The sequence below is a fragment of the Protopterus annectens genome, chromosome 4.part0 (genome assembly GCF_019279795.1).
Source record: "Protopterus annectens isolate FY-2018-M chromosome 4.part0, PAN1.0, whole genome shotgun sequence".
Lineage (NCBI taxonomy): Eukaryota > Metazoa > Chordata > Ceratodontiformes > Protopteridae > Protopterus > Protopterus annectens.
The window spans coordinates 1,547,521,479-1,547,549,058 of NC_056733.1; positions in this window are offsets into that span (position 1 = coordinate 1,547,521,479).

A 27,580-nucleotide genomic window follows, 5' to 3' on the forward strand; every position below is an offset into this window, starting at 1 on the left:
TTTCTGCTGTGTATGTCATAGATTGCTTTACCTCATTTCAACTACTTTTCCCTTTTATTAATTTTTTCTATTTTTTATACTAAATGATACTTAAAACCTGACAGAGAAAATACAATTTGCCAACAAATGAAGAGGAGGCTGTATGTTAATGAAACAGAACCTGTGAATTGTGAACTGCTTACGTGCCTTTCCAACCTTGACAGACTTATATGTAACACTTTGCAAGTGTAGCCTGACAAACTGGCCTGATGTAATTATTTCACAGTTGCCATCCTATAAACACAAACATTGAGGGAGTCTCTGCACTATGTTTGCATCCCTACAAGGATCCATTTTTTTGGAATTCAGAAATTCTAATGAGTTCAGACTTCATTTTCATATTCATTATGCTGACAGCACTGAATCTGCACCATTGCCAAACGTGTTGCTAGGGAAACTGAAGGGGAACTGAATGTTGACCATAGAAGGGAGGATATTACTTTGGGATATATCTGCACAGAGGCTACTGCTTTTTAGATGGATATGCCTGCATTTCATCAGCTATATACTGCATATGCTGCCATACAACTATGAACAGTCTGTTTAAACATTTTTATATTTCTTCTGATTAGTACACACTAATACTTTTAGCTGTCTGATCATACATCTCAACTCTACATATTTTTGAAGAATGTCTAGATTTTTATTTCATATTTTGGGTCCATTTTTCATAAAATTGTGAATGTCTGGCAAAACATTGCCAAGTCATTAAAGAATGAAGCCAGAAAATAATGGCAGAGATTTCAGTTTTAGATTACATGCACTTCAGAAAGTTCATGCTAACAAAAAAAAACTGTCATTCTATCAAGTATCTAAGTTTGTAAGAGAGTATTTACAAATTGTCCCTATTTTTGGGCCTTTTTCCACCCATTATTTATGGCTTTGCCCAGATTTATTGCCCTAACAGGTTGAGACAGGTATGGTCTGCTATGTGTATTGTTCATTTGGGGGTGGGGGAACAAAGCTGCTTTTCTGTTCTGGCACAAAAAAAATGTATGTTTATTTTAGTACTTTCCTTTTGTTGCATCCAGCTTGCTGTCACATACTAGGGTCAGTTCTATACAAATGTCAACGCATTTTAAATTTTATTCTGTCTGTGTAGACTCCTTTCTGAGGTTGTATTCCAAAAGTTTTGGAATACAGACAGAACACCAGCATTGTTGAATTGCTGTACCAGTTGATTAGCACGGTATTCAGCTGCTTATGCAGTAGTTAGCATGCTATGGTGTTTAACTTTTTTCCATGGGGGATGTGTACATCTACACAGCACTTACTAAATTCAAATGTTCCTGCAACCATTTGGACATCACACTGCTACACGAACGTGGTGAAAAGCCACCATGTAGGCTATATTGAATCCTCTGGTTTATTTATTATTTGCCCACTATTTGTTGTCTAGGTTAGTCTCACTAGGCCAGTGCCTACATTTTTTTGGGGGGGAGACGAGGTGGTATTCATACAGACTAGGGAAAATTTAGCCTGGGCACTGGGGAACTTCTCCTACTCTTGGAGATATATCTGGGTGTCATAGGAGAACAGTTGCCATTGACTATTGAGGAGATGTAAGCTATGGATCTGAGGAGTGAATATAATGACAAAACTACTGCTGAAATTAATATTGTGGCATGAGGAGGTCTGGATGATACAATCCTGAAAAAGATAATAAGAAATGAAGAATCAAAGGTGTCACAGGCTTTGATGTGGAGCATTGTAGTAGAGACATTTTTTACCATGAGGTGACTGGAAGGGAACCAGAGCTGGAAGGGGCAAAGTAGAAGGAGAATATTAAAGAAGGAGAAGGGGCATATCTGGCCAGTGGAATAATCAGTTTTAACATCACGCTGTTGAGGGGTTTGACAGAGCGTAAAAGAGAACATATGTATCTGCTGTTTTTGCATATAAGGCTTTTCAGCAATCAGTGTGGCAGAATTCCAGAAAAGAAATCTAGCTGAAGCAGAGATCTGTGGTGAGCCTAAAAATCAAAAGAAGAGCAGCAAATAATCAAATAATTTATTTAAGTCTATGTAATTATACCTTTAGGCTTTGCAATAATAGATCAAAAGGCACTGATTCCCTTAGACAATGAGCCTTTTTGTGATGTTACATTTGAGGCATTTACTTTAGCAGAAAGCTTTATGAATGAATGTGAAAAAATAAAGATGTGCCTTGAAATGACTGTACTTTTCAGAATTTAAATGTACATTTATATGGAAAATTAATGTCACAGTGTACAACTAATGAAATAAAAATGAATTGATTTTTAAATGTTTGTCTTTATGTGGATGAAAGAAAAATATAGACTGGATGGACAGAGATTTCTGTGACAGTAAGAAGTGAACAGAATAAGTTGTGGCATGTTTGTGATATGGTAAAATTAATGGAAAGAAAGGAAGGTTTAAATACTGAGGCTAGTCAAGGAATGTTTTTGCGTGGGGGCTATCTAATTTAACTCAAGAATTTCCCAAAAAGAGTTGTGATAAATGTGCAGAATTTGGGCAATTTAGAAGAAATTGTGAACCTTATTGTAGAAATTGTGGAATTGAAGAACTCTTCTGGTTTGACAGACCATTAATGAGGTCAAAGTTGAGGAGGATAGGAGTGGGAATGAGCATAGTGATATATGAGAGGAAGAACAATATGTAGGTGGTAAAATTAATGAAGAAAATGAAGAGGAGGTTACAAAGGACAGAGTGGAAAGAAAATTATTATGTAAAAATAAGGATAAAAACATGAGGTGAGAGGCAATATATCAACATAAAATAAGTTTTCATGTTGGAAACTGAGGAAGATGAAGGAAGGCAAAAAAAGTTAAAATAAGAAAAACTAAGTTGAAGGTTCAATTGGGAAATGGTAAGATGGAGAAAAACTAAATGAAAAGATGGAGTAAAATATGGGGCAGAGGGAATATATCAACATAAAATAAGTTTAGGTGTAGGAAACTGAGGAAGATGAAGGGAGGCAAAAAACTTAGAATCAAAAAACAAGTTGAAGGCTCAACAGGGAAAAGGTAAGATGGAGAAAAATTAAACCAAAAGATGGAGTTAAAAATGCAAAAAAGTGAAAGATTAATATATACGTAGCACCATGGAATGTAAATAGTATGAAAACTGAATAGAGAATGTTTTTTCAGTGGTACAGAATTGTGGATATGGATATGATTTGTTTTATAAGATGCACAGCAATAAATAAACAAATGAATTTTGAAATGACACGGAGAATAAAGATGGTCTGGATCATAGGTAAGAATTTATGTTCTGGAATCACAATTTTGTTAAAAAATGAAAAAAAAATGAAAGAAGTAGACACAACAGTGGTGGCAGCAAGGAAGGTTATAATACATGATATAAGAAAGAAGTTCAAAGTTTTAAGATTAATTGTGGTTTATGCACTTATGATTATAACTGAAAGAAAAAATATTAAAAGAGTTAAAATATGTAGTAGTTAATATGGTTATTGTTATGGTTGGAAATTTTAACTGCAACTTTTGGAAAAAAGAGGGAAATGGGGCAGGATATTAGAAAGAAGAAGAAAATAATGAAGATAGGTAGATTAAAGATGGGAGAAAAGAGATTATGCATATAAAATGGATCTATTACACAACAAGATTATATATTTTATTCAGGAGAGATGAAGGAGTAAAACCTGTATGTAGAGAGGTGAAGCACTCTGATCGTGGAATGGAGTGGACAATACTAGAGTAGCATGAGGAAATAAAACATGAAAGAAAAAAATTAAAAGGATTGACAGGGAGAATTAGTGGGAAGGAATGTTTAAATAAATAAGTAAATAAACTATGGGAAGATCATATGGCATTGAAGAGATTATATCACAGTTTGATGAAAGTCTGGAGAGTACATAACGTGAGCTATAAAAATATATTTAGAAGTAGAAAAGGAACAATGGCATATGAAAAAGAAGATATTACATTACAGTTTGATGAAAGTCTAGATAGTACATAAGAGGAGCTATAAAAAAGTATATTTAGAAGTAGAAAAGGAACAATGGCAAAATGAAAAGACAAAGTATATGATACAAACAAAGTTATATTTATGAAGCTTAGAAAGGGAAGTTTTAGAAAGGAAGAAAAGTTATACAAGTAAAAAATGAAATGCTAATATTTAGACAAAGTTTTTTTTATTATTAATGGAGAAAAGAAGTATCCCATTTTTAGAGAAAGAAATAAAGCATTATGAAATGTAAATGAAGAAGGCAATTTAAAATCTACACAGTAAGAGATTATGCAAATTTTAGAAAGATATATTGAAAACATATCTGTAAGGTTAATAAGATTAAAAAATAAGTAGATGGTAAAAAGACTAGAACAGATGCAATGTTTGCTCTGAGAGTGTTGATGGAGAAGTACAGAGAAGGTCAGAAGGAGTTGCAATGTGTTTTTGCAGACTTAGAAAAAGCATATGACAGGGTACCTAGAGAGGAGTTGTGGTATTGTATGAGGAAGTCGGGAGTGTCAGAGAAGTATGTAAGAGTGGTACATGATATGTGCGAGGGTAGTGTGACAGTGGTGAGGTCTGCAGTGAGAGTGATGGATGCATTTAAGGTGTTGGTGGGGTTACATCAAGGATCAGCTCTGAGCCCTTTCTTATTTGCAATGGTGATGGAGAGATTGACAGACGAGATCAGACAGGAGTCCCCGTGGACTATGATGTTTGCAGATGACATTGTGATCTGTAGTGAGAGTAGAGAACAGGTGGAGGAGACCCTGGAGAGATGGAGATATGCTCTAGAGAGAAGAGGAATGAAGGTCAGCAGGACTAAGACAGAATATATGTGTGTGAATGAGAGGGAGGATAGAAGAATGGTGAGGATGCAGGGAGTAGAGGTGGTGAAGGTGGATGAGTTTAAAGACTTGGGATCTACAGTTCAGTGAAATGGTGAGTGTGGAAGAGAGGTGAAGAAGAGAGTACAGGCAGGATGGAGTGGGTGGAGAAGAGTGTCAGGAGTGGTTTGTGACAGATGAGTACCAGTAAGAAAGGGAAGGTCTACAAGAGGGTAGTGAGACCAGCTGTGTTATATGGGTTGGAGACAGTGGCATTGACAAAAAGGCAGAAGTCAGAGCTGGATGTGGCAAAGATAAAGATGTTAAGATTTGCACTGGGTATGGGTGGACAGGATTAGGAATAAGTATATTAGAGGGTCAGCCCAGGTTGGAAGGTTTGAAGACAAAGCCAGACAGGCAAGATTACATTGGTATGGACATGTGCTGAGGAGGGATACTGAGTATATTGGGAAAAAGATGCTAAGGATGAAGCTACCAGGTAACAGGAAAAGAGGAAGGCCTAAGATAAGGTTTATGGATGTGGTGAGAGAGGACATGCAGGTGGTTGGTGTGACAGAGCAAGATGCAGAAGACAGGAAGAAATGGAAAGAGGTGATCCGCTGTGGTGATCCCTAACAGGAACAGCCAAAAGAAGATGATGATGATGAAAAAGAATAGAAAGGAAAGGAATATAAAATGCTATAAAAAGGGTAAAGAAGAATCACATCTGGTTCTGGATTCATGATTTTTATAAAGAAATGTCAGACTTTGGGAAGGAAATTTTTGGGGGGATGAATGAATGGATGAAATTTGGTATAAAGCAAAAGGAGATTTGCAAAGCGGTAGTAAAATTTATATAGAAAAAGGAGAGGGTGACAACATAGAAATGGAGACCCTTAACATTAAGGAACATTGATTATAGACTATTTATGAAAATAATTCAGAAAAAAATGTTGAATATTATGGATGAATAAATTGAAATATTGATTGTGTTATAAGAGGTAATAGACTGTATAACAAAGAGAAGGGGAAAGGGGAGAATGATGGTATGTGAGGTACTTAAGGCATATGATAGTATTTGACATAGACAAATACTGAATATTTTGGAAGGACATATACAGTACATATAAATGCCCATTATGCAGGCTGGTGTATAGGGCATCAGTGGAAGACTTCAACTTCTGAATGTCTTGGGCCCATTTCTGTATGGTGTCCAGCTGTGACTCAACATCTTAAGGCCTGTTTTCATAGTTTTCCTCCAGGTGTTTTGGCCTGCTTCTCTTCAATTTGCCTAATTGGGTCCAACAGAGAGATTTTCTTGAGATAAAGTCTTGCTTTCCTCTGATGGTGTGTCTGATCCATCTTCCTATTCTTCTCATAATGATGCCCATGCTGTCTTGTATTGAGGACTTCCTGGTTGGAAATGGTTCATGGCTAGAAAATGCGCAGGATTTTTCTCAAGTTGCTGATGTGAGAAGTTGACAGTTTAGTTATCTTGCTTTTTCATCATCTTTCAGCTTTCTGGCCCATACAAGAGTGTGGACAGAATGCAGATCTGATAAATCCTAAGCTTGATGCTGGTACAATACTAAGATGACTTCCACATTTTGTTCAGCATGATGAAGTCCTTCCTTGCCTTGTTCAGTCTGCTCAGGATGTCACTACTTGCCAGTATATCAAGTCTGACTGTACTGCCAAGGGTGGTAAATGCTTCTATCATAGTTAGGTCCTCTTCACTCACTCTGATTGTTTTGGAGTTTGGGATGTTGAGTGGCATGAATTTTGATTTCTCATTGTTGATCTTCAAACCCACTTGCTTTGAATAGGTGTTGAGGTGACATATCTTTTCCTACTTGTGCTGGTGTGTCTAATAGTACAAGGCAAGGTATAATTACAAAAATCCAGTGTAGACAATAATTTCATTCTGACACTTTGATATTGAATGTTTGTTGTACATCTAACCACCCAGTTTATGACCAGGTTGAAAGGCAATGTTGACATCATGCAGCTCTGCCTTACACTGGCTTTAATTCAAAGGCTTCTCACTTTTGCCCATCTTGCAGGTAAAGTTGCCATAGAAACTCTTGAAGAAAAGAAGTATCTGCTGTGGTATGCTATAGGCTTCAAGACATGGCACTGGCTGTCAGTATAATACTGACAAATGATTTCTCAAAATCAATGAAACTGATGTATAGTGATTTCTGTCATTCCATGCACTACTCTATGATGTTGCATAGAATAAAGATCTGATCAACACATCCTCTAACCCTGTGGAACCCAGCCAATTTTTTTTCAACTGCTTAAGAATAGCTTCAGAAATGTGATGTATAATGATTTTTGCCAGGGTTTTTCTTAGGATTAACAGAAGGGCAAGTTGATTCCAGTTATCATATTTGGATAGTGCTCCCTTCTTTTGAATTTCTGTGATGATGATGATGTCTTTGTTCCAGTCATCTCGTAGTTTTTTTCCCCCCAAAATTGTTATAAATATTGGTTGGAGGATCTTGGTTGATGTTTTGGGTTCTGCCTTGAACATTTCTGCATTTGGGTTGCCAATGGCAGGAACTTTTCCATTCCTAAGAGATCTGATGGCTGTGATAATTTCTTTCCCTAGTGCTGCTTTATTCATATCCATGTCTTTCTCAGTAACCATTTGAAATATCGGTACTCACTACTCCCAAAATATGGAGACTGAATGCCCAAATGATCAGACTTACATATACTAAGTCTGTGATGACATTTCTCAGAATATTCTCTTTTCTCTGAGGTATGACCGTCTATGGGTTGTTCTCTTCTACTGGCTGCCTCCTTAATTTAGCTGGAAAGATTATCCATGTACATGTTCATGTTTGCTCTTTCTATTCCTTTTACTGCTCTATTTTCTTCTATGTACTGGTGTTGGTCCTTCTGTTGCAGTATATTAAAATAAGGTATATGAAATATGGTGTAGGAAGAAGATAAGAGAGATAGTTAAAGAGTATATGAGAATTATCATGTATCACTAATGACTAATGATTGGATAGAAAAAAGGTGTTAAACAAGGTTGCCAAAGTGTGTAATGGCAATGAATGCTGTGATGCAAATGTATGGATTAGAATATAAAGAAGTTAGGTATGAAAGAAACAAAGGGATAAAAGTACCATTGGTGCTGGGATATGAAGATGGCTTTGTTTGAATACCTAAACTAGATGGTGGATGAAGGAGGCCATTATTAGAACAGAAGAAATGTTAGGAAGAGTTGAAAAAAAGCTTAATAAAAAAATTAAGGATTTTGGAAAAATGACAACAATCGCTAGTATTTGTTTTTCAAGGAAGGAAATAAGTGTGCTAGGTATAAAGATTCAGGGATTATTTACATTGTAATAAAAAAGATGGAAGGATTTTTTTTCAAAACAAAACAAAAAAAAAATAGATGTCTGAAAGACTGGTAGAAAGTGTTTCAGTTATTATTAAGAAAGAAATTGTACATGTTAAAGATTTATGTATTAAGGAGATTAGCTAATTTAAGAAGCGTGATTATTTTGCCAGGATGTATGGAGAGTGAATTATTAGTTGTTTTTTTTTTTTATTTATTTTTATGTGGTTCTGGATTAAATTCATGGGAATGCAGTTTGAAATCCCAGCTGTTTACTTTGGCTTCTGTACATATGTATTTGGTTTTATAAAAAAAAAAACTGTATATATATATATATATATATATATATATATATATATATATATATATATATATATATATATATATATATATATATATATATATATATATATATATATATATATATATATATATATGTATGTATATATATATATATATATATATATATATATATATATATATATATGTATATATATATATATATATAAAAGAAAATCTTTATTAGGATTGTTATTTGAAAAGTGTAAAGAAGTGCAAATGGTCAGTTAAAAAAGGAAGAAAGATTGCTGAAAATCTGGAGGAAAAAGAAATTATTGTGAATGAGTGAGGTCTACAAATAAAATGTTGGCATATGAAAATAATAAAAGAGATGTATTGCATAGAACATGGGAAAATGGGTGATGCAATTAAAAAAACACTAAGTACAAGGAAGGAGTTTTTTTAATAAAAAAATAGAAGACTGACAGATGAGTAGAAAGTGTTTCATTTCTTAATGATAAAGAAAGTTTACATGTGAAACACGCATGTATTAAAGAAATTAGTTTATTTAGGAAATGTATTTATTTTGCCAAGTGTAAGGAGAATGAATTATATATTTTTTCTGTGTGGTTCTAGATTAAATCCATGTTAAAGAGAAGAGTTTGATTTTAGTCAACCCAGCAATTTATGTTGGGTTTTGTACATCTGTATTGGGTTTTATTAAAAAAAAAAAACATATGAAAGGAAATCTAAATTGCGATTGTTATTTGAAAAGTATAAATAAATGAAGATGGGTTAAAAAGGCAAAAGATTACTGATAATCTGAAAGAAAAACAGTATGAAAGAAAAATAGATATGTGGAAAATGAATGCGAATGAGTGAGGCCTACAAAGAAAATTTTGGCATATGAAAACATTAAAAAATAATTATTATGTAGAACCATTGGAAAATGGGTGATTAAATTAAAAAAGCAAGGTTTGAATTATTTTATGAAGGATGGAATTTTTGTGATGAATATTGATGGTATCTGAAAAGTAACATATAGTAGAAAAATATTAGAAGAAAACATGAGTAATATATGTAATGCAAGGGAAACTCTGATACATTGCTATTTTTAAACTGTAAAAATTAAAGTTTTAGATATTGATATGTGCATAATAAGGTATAGAAATTACACTTGTGGGAATGAGGAAAACTGGAGAATGGAAAAGGAATTATTTACTGCTGAATGGTGTTTATGGAAAAGATGTGATGAACTGTTATGTAATAGAAGGAAAGAGGAGGAGGAATTAATGAATGAAATGCAAATTGGTTGTGGTAGAAAGTGCTAGTAGTGGGAAAGGCACTGTTTACTACAAGTGTTAGTAATACAGGCATGCAGACATGATGGATGTATAAAATATTAACATAGTAAACTTGGGAATAATATGCAGTGGATGCAAATGCTTCAGAAAAAAAAATGCAATAAATTGCAATTTGTGGTGTAAATACAGTTAAGAAAAGGGAAAAGAAGATTACAGGTAGACTGGAGGGTATTTTTCACACAGACAGTCTTTCAGCATAATAAAAAAATTGCACAAAGTATAGAAAGTCAAATCACCTTAGACAGCATTTGTAAGTGGTCTACTAAAGTACCTAGATACATTAAAGAGATAAAATATATGGCAGAGAAGTGGATAAAAAAGAGATAGTATAGATGACTCTACATAAAGAATTTCTTAGCATGAAGGAAAACACAAGCCGTATGAAAGATGAACATAGTTTTTATTCACTGCATATGTGAGTGAAGGCAACATTATGAAAAAAGTGACAAAAAGTCATGACGCTCCAAGTGAGAATATTTATTGACTGTGGTGTTTCTCAACATATTTGCTGGAGAAATATGCAAAAATAAATAAATAAATGCATACAAAACATAAAAAAATAGATAATCAGAAAATGTTGAGGAAAGCTAATGCCTGCATAGATGGATATAGCTTTGAGGCACTACTTTCTAAGAAAGATTCTTTTAAGGTAGAAATAAAGGTACATATCATGGCAACAAAGGCCATTTACATGCTGGGGAAGGAAAATATTCTGCTATAAGGTTGTCACAAAGCAAACACTTTATCAAATAAACTGGAGATGTTTATTAGACAGAAAGGAGGAAAATAACATAAAGGAACAAGGCAGAGGCATGTTCAGTCCAAAGAATACTAACTAATGAAGATGGAGAAACACAAACGGAAAATTCATTGTACAAGACTAATACCAAACAAAGCCAGGGTACTTGATTGTATGTCTAAATTACAAAAAGCAGCACTGATGAATTTTAGTACAAATTCTTAGGATGGTTTCAGAGAAAACTATTTGGTTTTACTGATAGATGTCTGTTTAAAATTTCCATTAGTAGATGCTATTATATTCATAACCATGGGATACTTTGAGTGTTGTACTAGGTTTTTAGTAATATTCAGAATATCAGCAAGCATGAACTATAATAATACGGTTCCCTTTAAGATGCCATAGCATTTAACCATGCACAACACAGTAGTACTATCCTGCAACTTTGCAGGAAAAGGGGCAATGTAAAATATCAGACTTACAAATGACAGAACTCCTTCTTATTCACTGTTATGCATAGGTTCCCATCATACCCTCCTTCATACCTCTCAACTGTCCAGTTTTTCATTTTGCATTTTTGGTCCATTCCACATTAAATGTGTGGTTTTCTGACAAAGCATTGAGGATTCACGTCATTAAATAATGATAGACATTTGAGTTTCAGACTTAATACCCTTAAGAAAATGCATGCAAATGCAAAACCTGTTATTCTAGTAACTTTGTAAGTTTATAATAGCAATAATTAAAATCTATTCCTGATTTTGGATTTTTGTCTGCCTATTATTTATGGATGCTAAGATGCTGAGTGTATTCCTTTTTCTCTTAGGCTAACCAAGTGCAGGCATTTTTTTAATTTTCTCATGTGTTTCTCAAAGACTAAACAAGTGAAACCTCCTTATGACAGGGAAAAGATGTGTCTCACTACTGCATGTCACATATTATCTTACTTCTGCAGTCAGATCTCAACTCTAAGAACACTGGATATCACTTGCTAAAATAGATTAAATCCATGCTAGAGACAATTAGTTGCAGATTTACCCTTGATGCTATTATTGTTCCAGTTGGTCATCTCATACCTAGAAGTGAGAAGATAAGCAAAACCTGCAGCTAGACTCAGTAAGAGGTTTACACATCTGTTAGCTTCTGGTCTGAACACCTTAAAGGGAGAACAGGGAATGCTTTGATATTTACTGGATATCACCTCAACAGTCACTAACAGATGATTTATTCATGTAAATGTGAGCTGCAATATGAATTGATATTCTTTGAAAAAACAGCTATCTTTTTTTCATATACACTCTTTCCTCCCAATGACTACCAGCCATCAGCTGCCTACAAATGGTCCACTTATTACCCATCACCAAGATGAAGGTCATCTGTGAGGGGGTCATCATTTAGACAGCCACTAGTGGTGGGTTGAGGTTTTTTTTTTTTGTTTGTTTTATGGTTATATTTTCTTTGGCTGGCTGGATTGCAGCACCAAAAGGGGTATGTGCAATGGGCTGTCTGCACTGATTGCTCCTCAGTTCTGCTAGGAGCATCACCATAAAACAGTTCCAACCCATCCCCTCATGCACAGGAACAGTTTCCCTAGACTTCACAAGAGAAATTGCACTTAATTATGTGCTCCAGGAACACCTGTTATTCTCTCATCCAAGAGAACATGTGAATCAGCCATTCCATTTCCCTACTCTCCGTGTCTCCCTCCCTGCCTAGCTCCTCCACTGCTAGCATAGATAATAAAACCATAATCAACTTGATCGCAGTAAGTGAGACATCCCTCTGCAACATGGATCCAGGTTAAAAGCTAGACATCCTGAAAAAAGCCTAGAGCATACATGCCTGTACAAATTATTTTCACAAACCAAAAATTCCTACATAGGTAATACTAGACTCCACTTCAATTTTTTTCTAATTAAATATGAATCCCACCTCAGTTGTTAGATGCAGTAGTTGCAAAACATTTTTGACTGGACTGGGATATTTTATATTATTAAGTGTCTGTAATGTATATGTCAAAATACTGTTTGCAGCCACTGGAGAGGAAGCACAAGACAGTTCTTACTTTTTTTTAAATCTGGCAAACCTTCAGAAAAAAAATGCACTTTATCTTATTAGACTCACCTTCCATGTCATTAACATATACACTTCCAGATGTTACTATCCTATCTGTTACTTGGCCTCACTACAGACCTGCTCATTTATCAAGAAAACTAAGTATCCTTACATTTACCAAAATAGGGAACCACCATCCTCTCCTCTTCTTATCTTATAAAACATGCTAAACCATTTGGAAAGTCAAAGCCAGCAGGCATAAGGAGACCAGAATGTATACTATGAACCACCTTGATAAATAAATATTTTTTGTGTTATGATCATTTTTAACTGACTTCTACACTGTAGACCTTCATTTTGACACTGGAAAACACACTGAATGGCTGCTGTCCTTTATATGACCAGATCCATTGAAGGTCTGTGGTCAGTTTGTTATGATATAGGTAGTCCATCTGGTGATTTGATGCACTAGTTCTATCCAGCAAGAAGGGATGTACATGAAACAAAAACATAACATAAAATTTATTGTAATTTTATTGACTAAACTTTAATTTTTTTGAGACTAAATTTGCTTGATATTTTATCACATTGCTGTAAAGATTCATTATTATTAGGGTGGCAACACACACATGATGTTTGTTTCCCTTTATTGGAACTCTTCATCTTGGCTGATTCTGAGGGCACTTCTAAAGGCCTTATGGTTTAATTTCTCTAAATCCCTTGAGTTTATAATACCCTGTTGAGAATGGACCCCATTCCTAAGTCAGTGTATAATCAAAATTTATGAAATGAGTACTGTTTCAATTGTTGATGTTAGCCAAAAGTCCCTTTTGCATCACCTGCAATGTGCCCAGAAATGGCTCCTGCAATTCATATGGAGTTAAATGTTAGAGTAGCATATCTAAATATGATTGCACATTGCTTTTTATTAGACACATTGCTCCTACTACTATTGGAACTGTCTTCGTATCTTTTTTTCCTCATTGCTCTCATTTTTGCCTGCAAATCTTGATATTTTATGACTTAATGACTCTGTACATGACACCCTGTAATCACTGATTATAGCAATTCCAATGGTTTATCCCACTTTTGTCTTCATATGATTTTCTCACATTTATTTTTTGAATTGCTGGTAATGGGTGAGACATGTGATGTACACTTTATCATTCTCTATAATGCTTTGTGGTTCATGTTTCTAGTCCTTCTCAGCTACTTCTAATTTGTAATGTTTTCACAATCCCCAGTACATAAATCTTGCAACATTATTATGCCATTCAGTGTATAGGCCCACTGGCATGAGTATATCACACCCAGCAAAAGGTGCATGACTGTTTACGGTTCTTTTTTTAAAGACCCTACAGTCATCTGTTTCTCCATATGTTTGCTGGACTTTGTAAACCAACATGTATGTAGTCCATTATCTTGGGCTGCAGTTATTAATCTTTCATCATTTGGTTTCAACTCACTTCTTCTTAACCATTCCTGTATCAAATCTTGATCAACATGAGGTTGTTCCAGGAGATCTCTATACATTCTACTCTATTTATGGCTTTTCCATATTTCTTTCCTTCTCATCGGATTCTTCTCCTTATATTCTTTCTATTGTTTTTAGCACATTCAGTCACTTTCTGATTTTGTCTATTTCTGGTTTGAATCCCATTTCTACTGGCTACCTGAATGCTTCTGCTAAACTAAGAAGAAAGGTCAAGTTTGACTTCCTCTCCTCATGTAAAACTTTCATTATGCTCAAATCTGATGAGGTCAGCAGATACATATGAAATCGAGTGATTGCAGATTTATAAATGTTAGCATAGTAGAGAAGACCCATACCTCCTTCAGAGTGTGGAATATATAATCTTGTTATACACTGATTTTTCTATATAATGTATTAAGACTAAAGCATTTTTCTTGTTTTTCTGTCTGACTGATCTAATCCCTTTTGGGACCAATCACACCAAAACTGCAAGTTGAAGCAGGAAGAGCAAACTGGTTTATAATTTGGACTTTATTCCTGGATGTCAAGGTTGTTTTCAATATTAGTTTTAGTCTTCTGAAGTATTTCTTACTTCATTTTATTCACATTTGTTCATGTTTTATTACAGATCCTTTATCAGTTCCCCGATATCTATACAGACCTTCCAGCTCAAGTTTCTTTATATCACAATACTGTTCAAGATTGATATTTTCTTGGTACTGCAACTTTCCTGCTTGAAAAGTTTCTTTTCCATGTTTATCAAGACAAAATCTCATTCTTATATCAAACGAGAAAACTTTAACCACTTGCAGTTGTGCTTTCAACTCCTCATCTGATGAAGTATACCATTTTAAGTTATCCACAAAAAGTAGATGAGAAATCTTTAAACAAGTTTATTTTCTAAGAGCCAAATTGCAACCAAGACATAATCTGTTGAGTAAACAGTTAAATGGGTTAAGGACAAAATAAAAAAACAGTGGTGACAAAGAATCACACTGAAATATTCCCCTTTGAATTTTTAAAAGGGGGATAATAATTCACTCTCTATCATGGCTTAATTGCAAAATGGTTTGCCACTTTTACATGGTCAATGTAATGTATTTGATCAATGTAGGTGTAGTATTAATCTTTTACATTTGTAAACAGTCATTTAACAATGAGTATGGGAATCTGTCAAATGCATTTTTTGTAATCTATCCCTGCCATAGTAAGAGTCTTCCCCTTTTCACAATTCTTCATTATGACTTTATTTAACAACAAATTATCATTTATTTTATATGACTTTCTTCTGTTACCCTTTTGCTCTATTGCCCTGATTAAGATTTCTTCTAAATGATTATAAATTCTGCCTGCATCAATTCCAGTATATAGCTTGTACATTGTTGGAAGCCAAGTTATTGATCTATATCTTTAGGAAGGCTTACAGGTACACTCTTGAGAAGGAGTATCATTTTTACTGCTGTAAACCAGGTTGGGGTCAGTTCATGCTGTACCCATAAGTAGTTCTTACTCAGGGCTAAGTTTTTGTTAAAGATGTTAATACCTTAATTCAGACATTAGGTACTGCATCTGGGCCTGGGGATTTCCAGTTAGGAGCTTTTCTTAATTATGTTAAAATTTCTCTGCCCATTACCTCATCAAATTTCATAGCATTGTATTTATGAAGAATCATTGTGCATCCACCTGCATTATACAAACTGCACAGGTTCTGGTATATGCTCAGTATCCAATTTAGAAAATGGTAGAACACCCCTAATGCTGCACAAGCCATACATATGTGCTTATACATACAAGGACTGGAACCCATAGCTAAAGGTTAATGTCTAATACTCTGCTCTACTGAACCTACTCTACTTATGTTATTGTGATATTATAGCAGTACATTATTTCCATGAGCAGCACTGGCATTGCACAAGCCTATTTGATAATGTTTTAGGAAGAGAAACAAACAGAAAAATTGTCACTTTCTACCCCCTTGCCTTATACAGCATAGTCACATTACGAGGTAGAGCTATTAACCAACTATTTAAATCAGGGAACATTGCTAATACTATACAAGACACTCTGGCTATACCTATAAGAAAAGGATGTTACAGAAAAAGAAACACTGGTCTCTTTTGTACTGTTCTTCTGTGCAAGGCATGGTACAGTATTATCAAACCAAGCCAGTAAACCCAGAGCAGTAAATATAACTTTGAACAAGTAATGTATGTCAAGCTGCACTATTAAAATACTTCATTAACTTTAAACATCTTCTTAAACACTGTTCTTTGCAGTACGACAGTCTACGTCCTTTAATTGCTTTAGTTGAATGCCCACAGTCATCCTTTTCAAGATTCTTCCATTAATTGTGCAGCACTCAGAGGAATAAATTGCACAGGAATGGGAATGCAATCAGTAGAGGTACTTTTCATGAGCAACTTGCTTTTAAATCACTTGATAAAATGTCAGGGCAGATCACATATTATTTCAAAAATTACTGATTCTAATCTCTTTGGGAACTAGGACAATAAAAAATAGTTTTAAAAAATAAGTTTTTTGCAGCCATAGCTTCAACAACTTTCTTTTTGTACTGCTTAAACCTCATTGCATTTGTATATCATATGTTAACATTTCTCAGTAAATAGCATGGGACAGCATATATTTCAGTCCTATCACATTTTATAACCATTTATAGAAATTATCTCATAATAAATATACTGAAATATTAATTAATAATACAAGAAGCCTGGCTTTAACAACAGATGTTACACTGCTTTCTGCAGATCCTCAATGAAGATGCATTCTGAGTTGCTATCAGATTTTACTTGAATAATAGTCAATAATTGGTAAGAGTATCAAAGTTTTCTTAAACCCTGAGGTGTATGCTGTCCTTTGACATTCTGGGCGAGTTGTTCTATATGTCATTCTTACTACCTGGAGGTAAACTCTACATAAATTTCTATATTTTGTCTTTTCCATCCAGCAATGTCCATCCAAAATCTTCCTGTGTGTTAACCTCATTACAAGTATTCTAACAGGTCTTGTGACTAACAAGTAGCTCAGTGGCTGTTCTTTTATCTTTAGTTAACCTGCGGAACAGGTAATTTCTTAAATCCAAATATGGGAATGAGCTGCTGAACCTTTGTAACTTTGTCTCTCCGATTTCTCAGTTTATATCCTCTGTACCTCTACTTAGTGTACTGCTTTCACACTGGCTCTTTTTCAAATTGTACATCAGTTAATTTAGCTTTAGTCATTTTCTGACATGGGGGTGGGGGGTGTGGGGTGCTCCCTCCACTCTGTCATCTTGGACAGCAATGCACTGATGACAAATTCAGAGACGTTGCTCTGTACCAGCAAAACTCTGGAGCTATCAGAACAGGTTCTGAATATAGAAGGCCTTTCAGTTTCCTAAAGGCTTTGCTCGGCTTCATCTGTCCATTAAACTTTCAATTAACCCTTTTTAGTGGGTAGGCCTGTCACTGGGAAAACAATGGTAGTAGAGCAAGGGATGAAACTGTGGTAATAGACAGCTAGGATTATGCGCATTTTTATTGTATGTTGTCACTTCATGTACGCTTTTCATAGATTATTTCACAATAAGAATAGTAGATCTTAACATGTTCTACAAGCCACTTTTAAAAGGAGTGTTTTCATTTTTTTATTTAATTTTTGCTGCATGTGGCAATTTTGAAGTATGTTTGATGTATGTCAGTTCAAATGATGTAAATCTAACTGAAACTTGGGTAATTCTCTACCAGAGAAAAGAGGTGAAGTTGGCTACAGTTCCTCCTCATCCACTTCTTCAGTTTTTCATAACATAGATTTTAATTTTTATTAAAGACTATACTGATAAACCTTAATTGATTTTCCAAGTAGGTGCATACTGCCCATCACTTTGAGTTTGAATGAGACATCCGCAATGGGTAAGAGTATCAAAGTTTTTTTAAAGGAAAACTCCACCCTAGAACTCAAAAAACATATTTTTTCATTGTATCTGTTTTTGAGCCATTTTAATGCCTCATAATCACTCCAAGTGCTTATTTTATAATTTTAATGTGTTTCTCTCAAACTGGCAGATGATGTGGCCTGCCTTGGTAATGTGATCTTATTTTCTTGCTTTCCTTCCTTCTTCCCAGAATACATTTCAAGTCCTCTTTATTTGACATATGCCAGACATAAGGAAGTGGTGCTTTTTTCTCATGCCATTAAAATATAATGGCAGTACTGTGAAGCACTGTAATCTAAACACACCTTCTGTAAAAGAGCTGCTTCTCTGTTTACCTGACTGAGCCTCATTTATCTGTCTGCCAGAGCTTGTTCTATGCTATAAATAGCTGTTAGCTACTTTCAGCAAAAGAAAGCAGATAAAAACAGTTTTTTTTGTAAGAGGAATCTTTTGTAGTCCTAACAAACTTGATAAACCTTCCCCCATACTCTCATGCTGAGATGTGAAAATTCGTACTGCAGTAAATAATTCTTGCTGTACATTTACAAGTGACAAGTAGTAAGACTCTAAACTTAGTCATTCTGCTACTTCCCAATGCAAGAAAATAAAAGTTTTAAAAACTAAAAGCAAGTTTCTGGTACATACACAATGCGGGGACCATATTGTAGGGAGAAAAGAAACCTAACAATTGATTTAAACTGTATGAGAGGCTGGAGTTTTCCTTTAAACCCTGAGGTGTATGCTGTCCTTTGACATTCTGGGCAAGTTGTTCTATATGTCCTTCTTACTACCTGGCAAGTAAACTCTACATAAAATTCTATATTTTGTCTTTTCCATCCATCAATGACCATGCAAAATCTTTAGTTAACCTGCAGAACAGGTAATTTCTTAGATCCAAATATGGGAATGAGCTGGTGAACCTTTGTTCCTTTGGCTCTCCGTTTCCCCATTTTATATTCTTTGAACCTCTACTTAGTATACTGCCTTCCTATTGGCACATTTTCAAATTGTACATCAGTTCATTTATCTCTAGTCATTTACTGACATGCAGGTGGGGGTGGTGGGTATGGAATCTTTGCCTATAAATAAATCAACAGAGATTTCCCTGTCTAATTTCTCTGGTCTCCTGTTGGCTCTTTTAATTAGAATGGAATGGAAATGCTTAGGATTCTGTTCAGTTTCCCTGTTCCCATTTTCTTCAGTATGATATTAATTTATTGCTACCTCCATTTCTATACCCACATGCTTCAGTTAATCCTTAACTATAGCCCTATCCTTATCAGTTTCCACATGAACATTTTATATTATTTTAAAAACTGGAGTCTTTTGTTAAGACTCACTTTCGCTTTAAATACCTACACTGATTTTGATTATTATTTTAAGAACTGGAATCTTTGACATGACTATTCTTTCTTATCAGTCTCCAAGGGCACACTTCTCTTATTACTTTAATCACTGGGATCTTTTGGCAAGACGCAATATCAGACTTACTTTGATCTTCCACCTTAACTAAACTCTAGAACCAAATCTCACCTCTGTTGGTATTTTCTAATTTTACATACTTTTCTTTACATGTGGCTAAGCATATTTGTCTGATACCCCTATAACTTCCACATGTTTAAACTGGGGAAATTATTGCCCAAATAAGATATCACATGTTAATTAAGGCACCAGGGGTAAAGGAAATAGCTTATCTAGGACAGTCTGTATTTTTACTTGTGCTAAAGGTTAGTGCCTGTTGTCTTCGTGTAAATACTTATCACTTCACTTTTCTGCTTATTAGTTGTTTTATGCTTGCAAGCATAATATGCTTAACTAATCTAATCATTGTTCCTGAACCCTGGAATCCTTGCCTTTGTTTACCATCAATTGCCATAATGGTTAAGGTCTTTGCCTCCCATGCACAAGGTACAAGGTTCGTTCCTGCCCTCTGGCCAATGCTTGTTGGGAGTTTGCATATTCTCCCTGTGTCTCTATAGGATTCCTTCCACCTCCAAAAGCATGTTGAGTGTTTCCATCTCAAACTCATCAATGAATGGAGCTGTAGGCAGCAGCACCGACTCTACCTGTTGCCCTGTAGAGGGAAGAGTTGTACAGACCAACTGCTTTGGGCATTTGCCTTGGGTATCTACTGTGGTGTGCAGTATCCTAAGTGTAGGAGAACATGGATCACAGACTGCATGTCGTGGCAGGGCTAGCCACTCGATGGTGTAAAAATATGGTGATTCGGACATACTGACTAATGTTGCCCGACCTGTGCCATGTAGCCATGCTAATGGTGGGGAGGTTTATGTGTCCCTATTGTCCAGTATGTGCCCACAAAAGCTGAATGTATATGATAGAATTGCTACACTTAATGTAGGTTCACTGACAGGACCCACCAGAGGAGGCTTAACATCCTATGTATCCAAAAGAAGACAAGATGGAAGGGCAGTGCCACAAAGCCTATTGGCTTGGGATCCAGAATTTACTACTCAGGAAGAGGACAGGCTAGAAATGGTGTGGGAATTGTGGTGAGAAATCAGCTTCAGAAAGCAGTGAGGGCTATCATCTGAATTAGTGACAGACTTTGTCAGATTTCAGTGTAATGATAGGGTAGTATTCATAATCCCAGCATATGACCCACAGCAGAGTTGTGATAGTGAGGAAAAAAGTGCATTCAGATAGCAGTTGTAGAAACACATGCATTGGTGCTGATAACTGATGATCTGAATGTACATAACAAACAGATCAGAATATGAAAACTGCCTGGGTCTACATGGATGGGAGAAAAGGAATAAAGAACGAGAGGCCATTCTAGACTTCTGTCTGGCAAATGGCAATAGCCAACACATGGTTCAGAAACAGAGACAGTCACAAGATTACATACAAGAGTGCTCAATATGCAACTCAGGTAGACCTCCTCCTAGTAAGGAAAGAGCAGTTGGGGTAGAATCAATGATTGAAAAGTCATTCTCAGTGAAACTGTTGGCCCACAGCATAAACCACTTGTTACCATAGTTAGCTGCAAGCAGTGGTCGGTGAAGGCTCTAAGGTCAAGGCTGAAGACCTGGAAGTTGATTGGAGAGAAAGTACAACAGTTCAAGGAATTATTCAAAGCTCGAATACCCCAAGAAGAGGAGGAAACAGGTGGAGTTGAAGAAGAATTGCAGCACCTCGAAACAGCATGTGTGAGGACTACAGAACTGTATGGAAATAACATACATAAGGAAGCTGTTGCAGAAGTCCAGGAAGTCATCAAAAGAAAGAAGGAGTGCAGGAAAAGTGGGAGATAGAAAAGATTGACAAGTCTAAGAAGGAATACTGACTGGCTACAAAGAAGCTAAGAAAGAAGTTGCAATAGCAACGTATAGGGCATTGGGAGCACTCTACCAGCTTCTGGAAAATGGCTTAGTAGGTGGCACAAAGAAACTATATCAGGTTGCAAGGCAAAGATAAAAAAAGATTAAGAACATAGACACCCCTTCATAAGGGATGCCAGCAACAACCTGCTCAAAAGTCCACAGGACATCAAAGGCAGATGGAAGGAGTATCGCCAGTCAGCTTCTGAATGAAGAAAACCCACAGAAGTTCTACTGCCCCAGAAACAAACTATGATGAAGAGGAGCCCACCCTAGAAGAATTAAAAATAACACTAAGGAAAATGATGTCAGGGAAAGCAGCAGACTCAGATGAGCTCACAGCAGATATGAGAAAAATGCTAGGTGAGATAGGGGAGAAATCGCTCCTGAGGGTATTCATAGCAGTGTGGAGAGAAAGGTGTATCACAGATGACTGGAAAATAAGCATACTCATGTCAGTGTACAAGAACAAAGGGGACATCCTCAACTGTGGACAGAACAGAGGCATTAAATGCCTGTCACATTGCACAAAGTTCTGGCGAGGTTGATTGATAAATGGATACACAGATTAGTAGAATGTAAGAATGGACATGAGCTGTTTGGATTCAGATCAGGATACAGCACAACTGGCCTGACATTTGCACTGAGCCAGATAGTTGAAAAGAAGCTACAGATGAGGAAAGACTCCAAATGGGCATTCCTAGACTTGGAGAAAGCATAAGACAAGGTCCCAGAAAAGCTGATATGGGCAGTACTGTGGCAGTTCGAAGTCCCAAAAACTTTGCTATAATTATTGCAGGCTATGTACAAGGACCCAATGACTCAAGTACGAACAAAGTTTTGTCTCACAGAGGCATTCTTAGTGGGAGTGGGTATGCACCATGGTTCAGCTCTTAGCCCACTGCTGTTCATTCTGGTGATGGACTACATTAGCAAACAGGTCAGAGGGGAAAGATCAACAAAGTTGCTGAATGCAGCCGATGTAGCATTACAGGCAAGAACTTCAGCAAAGCATAGGGGAATGGAATGCAAAATTGAAGGCACATAAAACTAAATACAGATAAGATAGTGGTAATGGCAGCAAATTGGTGAACTCAGAAGAAGCTGAGAACTGAGATAGAAGGGAAGATAGTGGAACCGGTTAATAGCTTCACGTATCTGAGAGGGGTGGTTAAGGACAAGGGAAGTTTGAATGAAGAGGTGAAAGCTAGAATCATAGGGGCTGCAGCCAACTGGCATAGAGTCTCAGGTGTAGTCTATGACAGAAGAATGCCACAGAAGCTGAAAAGTAAGGTATACAAGACAATGATGGGACCAGTACTATTGTTTGGTAAAGAAGAAAAGGCAGAGCAAATGAGGAAGCTAGAGGTGATAGAAATGAATTGTCTGAGAAGGGTGGTAGGATGCACAAGTCTATATTATGACACTGAAATGGCTAAACACCAAATGCCATTTCATCAACTCATAATTAGCAAACTGCAAGTTACACAAACGGTCAACCAGACACGGCACACCAGTTCAAACATTGCAAAGTAGGTGGCTTTGCCCCCCACACCCACCAATGTGGGGGGTTGTTCCCCCAACCACACCCCCTAACTATGTTTCAAAAGAAGATACCGCTGCAGTCCAAAGGTCCAACTCCAGAAGAAAAAAGCAAAATATATATAAAAAACTATAACCCTAACTATATATACCAACTTCGAGATCGCACTACAGTGGGAAAAAGGGCAAATTCATGGTGATGGCCAAGCGATTTTTTTCCCTAGGAAAAAATCGGTGATCTGTCCAGTCACATAACTTGTAGCGCACTATTTATGTGCCGATAAAATAACGTTCGGTGTTCAGCCATTTTGTTATCGTAATATAGACCCGGATGCAAATTGCGGGACAGATGAAGAAATGAGGATCTAAGAGCAGAAGCCAGAGTAACTTCAGTTACAGAAAAGATGAAAGAGAAACGATCACAGCCATTCAGACACATGCAGAAAAGCAGAAGACAATCTGTTAAAGATTTGGGACAGACAGGAAAAAGGTAAGAGGAAACAAAGATGTCAAGTAAAGAGGTGGGTGGATGGATTGTGTGAGATAAGATCTGTGACAGACAGTCATGAGTGTCAAAGAAGGCAAGAGTGTGGCATTAAATTGAGAGAGATGGTGACAGTTAACATGGTACCACATCCCCATGTAGAAAATGGGAGAAAGGGGGCTAATGATGATAATGATAATGATGATAACATTTGTATTGCAGACTTTGGGATAGTTGGAACTATTGCTGGGTCTCTAACTTAAGGTTAATTCAGCTGCCAACATTTTAACAGCCTTTGATGGGATTACAATGGACGTTCCAACCTCCTACATACTTAGCGATTAATTTGCATTCTAGCATAAAAGCTATGAGATATATTAAAGCTCTTGGTGAGGGGGTTATAAAGCCCTAAATGCTCTGCATGTATGGCAATAGTGCAGTACCAAAAAGCAATGCAAAACCTTCCAATAAAAATGGCTGGCAACCTTTCACTCATGGAAGAAGATGCATTTAGAATTTATAGGCAGCATCATGCACTGCAGTTTATATCAGCCCCCAAGATATACTGTCTTATATTACACATTCTCATCCCCCTATTTAGTAAGTGGTTAATAAAGATACACAAGTAAGTTTTAAGCTTTATTTAAGAGGGTAGTTTCAGAGGATTCTGACAAGGACCATATGCCTGTCATTTTATGAGTGTGGCATGGGTTGTCCAGATATTAGGACATATACATCAACATTTACATTATGATAGATTTGTTGTAAGAGAGAATAACCCCTTTTTCAATGGCTGAGATTAAAATATAGAATGCTTTGCAGTACTTTCCTCTTGGGCATGCTGTCATTAATGACAGTCTTACAATAACAATATAGGCAATGGCATAGTTTGGTGACAAGTTTTTAGCTATCACAATTTTGCAGAAGGCAGTTGTCAACAGTGATGTGGGTATTTTTGGGGCTTCCATCGGGGGTCATCCTCAGCTTTAGAGTAATGGGTTACCTATAATGTGTTATGAATGGAAACAATTAGAAATAATGTGGGTTAATGATATCCTGCAAAGACTAGAAAGAATGCTGGCATTTGCTTTCTTAGACTCACTGAGGGATATGTTTGGGTTGTGAGGTAGTAGGAGATGGAGATATTATTAATTGCACAATGCCTTTCTCACAAGAAACCTCTCCAATTAATTTCAGAATGACACTCAATTATTGTATCTTCAGTAAGGGAGAACACTGGAGCATAAGCTGCATGGAGATAAGTCAAGGCAGTTCAAATACAGAGTTTTTATTAAAGCACTGTTTAAACAAGGCTAAAGACAGTTGATGCAAGTGTAAAAATTGTTTTTCTGGTGAAAGCAGGAGCTTTAATTGATTTCCACAGGTACAAGCTTTAAAACACTTTAAAAGGAGGTACCAGCTGTTTGAGCATCAATTGAACTTTATGTATAATAGATAATGGGCATCATATTTAACTGTAGAGACAGGATTTAAATGGCTTGATGTTATGAGAAGTGTGTAGCTCTGATAACCCAAATATACATTACAAGTTTTGTTGTATTGCGAGTGAGAAGACTTATACGGGAAAAGGTATTTAAATCACGTGCAAAATCTGTCATTGCCAGTATTCTATGGTTCTTCAAAACTGGGCACTTTTTACATCTGACGCTTTTATGCACCTAGAGGACTGCCATAAATTGTGGATATTTTTACAACTGTCTGTAATTTCATGGAAGTATATTACTTGAATTTGTAAATCTCCCAGTCACTTCTGCATACAGTATGCTAAATATATACTAAGGTATCACAATGCTACAGGTAGCCCTTCTTTTCAACATCATGCCAAATCTTTCACTGTGTCTCTTGTTAAGAGCTGGTGAGAATTGTTGCATGTTCTGTGGGGTGATCCTAAAAAGGTTAGTAGATTGGTGTTGATGGGATGATTATATTTCTGTATGTTATTCTATTGTTGAGTATATTGTTGGAATGTTCATCTTGTTATGTTGGCTTTGCAATAAAAACACAATTAAAATTGATGTGATTGTTATATTTCTTTACGCGTTATTCTATTGTTTAATATATTAATGGAATAGCAGTCATGTTATGTTGGCTTCCAATAAAAAATGCTAATTAATTCAAGAAGTTTGGAAAGAACTTACTGAGCAAAGCAGATCCTATGCTTCTGGTAGATAAAAGTTCAGAATTAGCATGTCCTATAGTTTCATGTTTCAGTGACATGCTTCAATGCACCATCAAATGGCTAGCATTAACAGCTCTACAGGCATAGTATTGTTGTCACTAAATATACCAGGTTACTTACATACCTTGATGTAGAACATTTAAAGCAAACTAACTTGGACAGTGGCAGTTTTTTCTGGTTTGCAAGCAAAGTCATTTATATCAACATAAAGGTGTAATAGTCTCTGGTGCATGGAAGTCTAACTTAGAATTTGCAAGTTTAGTTACCAATAAACATTGTACTAAAAAAATCTGATCAGAAGACTTGGGTGGAATTTAATAAAGCCTACACAGACTTATTTTCCATGTAGGTATAGAGGCACACTGCTTACATGAAAGTAAGCAGGTGTGCAATCCAGTAAACAAAGCTGAGCAGCTCCACAAGCACTCTGACATGGAAGAATACGTGGCATGCAAATTACCTGATAAGCTGGTGAGTTGCATGCAAATGAGGGAGGTAGAGCAATCTAGGAAGCAGATAGGGAGTCCTGCACACCCTATGTTGGTGTTTGTAGTGCACATAGAAATATTCCGTGTACAGGATGTAAAAATAACAACAGTGCCCTAAAAGGGCAGGTAGATGGGCAGAAATAGCATAGCAGAGACAGAAATGTGCAAAACTATTTACTGTGTGTCCAAAACTGTATGGAAATTAATGTAAAATAATTTTATTTTTTTTAATAATCTGGATATGTTTGTGCGGCTCACCTCAGTGTGTAAACATACTGTTGTGAAAAAAAAAAATAGTGTAAAAACCAAAGTTATTAGAATGTGAGAGTTGTATTATAGGACCCTGTGTGGAGTATGTGCAATGGTGGAATGGCTCTGTTGCTAAGGAGGCAGTGCCTGGAAATGTGTTGTTTCCAGGTTGTGTGCACGGATCCCTATGCAAATGAGTTTGCAAATATGTTGGGGTTACTGAATAGCACAAATGGGTATCCGTGTACACCAATCTCATCCCAGTAGGCACAGAACCATGTTGTTGTCCACAGAAGAGATAGCTGACATCAAGGGGGGGTGTGTTTGAAGAGTTGTAAGCTCACTGGAGCTCAGCGGCACCTGTTTGTGCAGCACGGTGCTCTGCTCAGCAGGAGGGTGTGTACAGTGTCTGCTAAGCTTTGTTTACCTTTGTGGCACGTGTTTCATTGGGATTGAGTGTGCTTGCATGGCACACCACCATGCTGAGCAATGTTTACCTTCGTGGCACAAGTTTCTACAGCACAATGCAGTGCTCAGCAAGGAAGGCTGTTCAAAAAAATGAAAAATTGGCTGAGAAAGGTAATGATATCTTAATTACTGATGACCCCTTTTCCACTTAAGCTAGGGCCATTAACAGTCCTTAATGATGTACTTGGCAGGTGGAATGCATCATCGGTAGCCAGTTACAAAGGCTGCACCTACAGCAGAGCACTATAAAGGTTGCATAAAACCTACAATCTGATTTCACCACCATACTCTGCACCAGTGGAGTACAGACTTGGGACTTTTAAATGAAGAAATGGCAGGGGTTGCTGCAGGTCTGCTATTTATGCATGTGCAACATGCTGAGGTCAATGCTGCTGCTGCTGACCATAGGTGTAGACTGAGAAGGAGAAGAGTGTTCAGGCCCAGGGTAACCTTCCAGGATCTACATGAGCCAGAGATTGTAGAGTGAGAGACGGTGGACAGGGACATACTACAAGAACTTACTGAGCTCTGCTGACCTCAGCTTAGACTGAGAGCCAACAGAGAGAAACCCATCCCAGTGGAAACCAAGGTATGTGTAGTTTTTAGGATAATAGCTACAGGTACATTCCAAAGACCAACTGGGGACATGACGGGGGTTTCACAGGCATCAGCATCCAGGGTACTCCACCAGTTCCTTGTTGCCATACTCCACATGTCAGTTAGCACATATATTTCCCCCTTATCCCTGTGGTGAGGGCCAGCGGTATGCAACACTTCTGCCATGCAGCACACCAC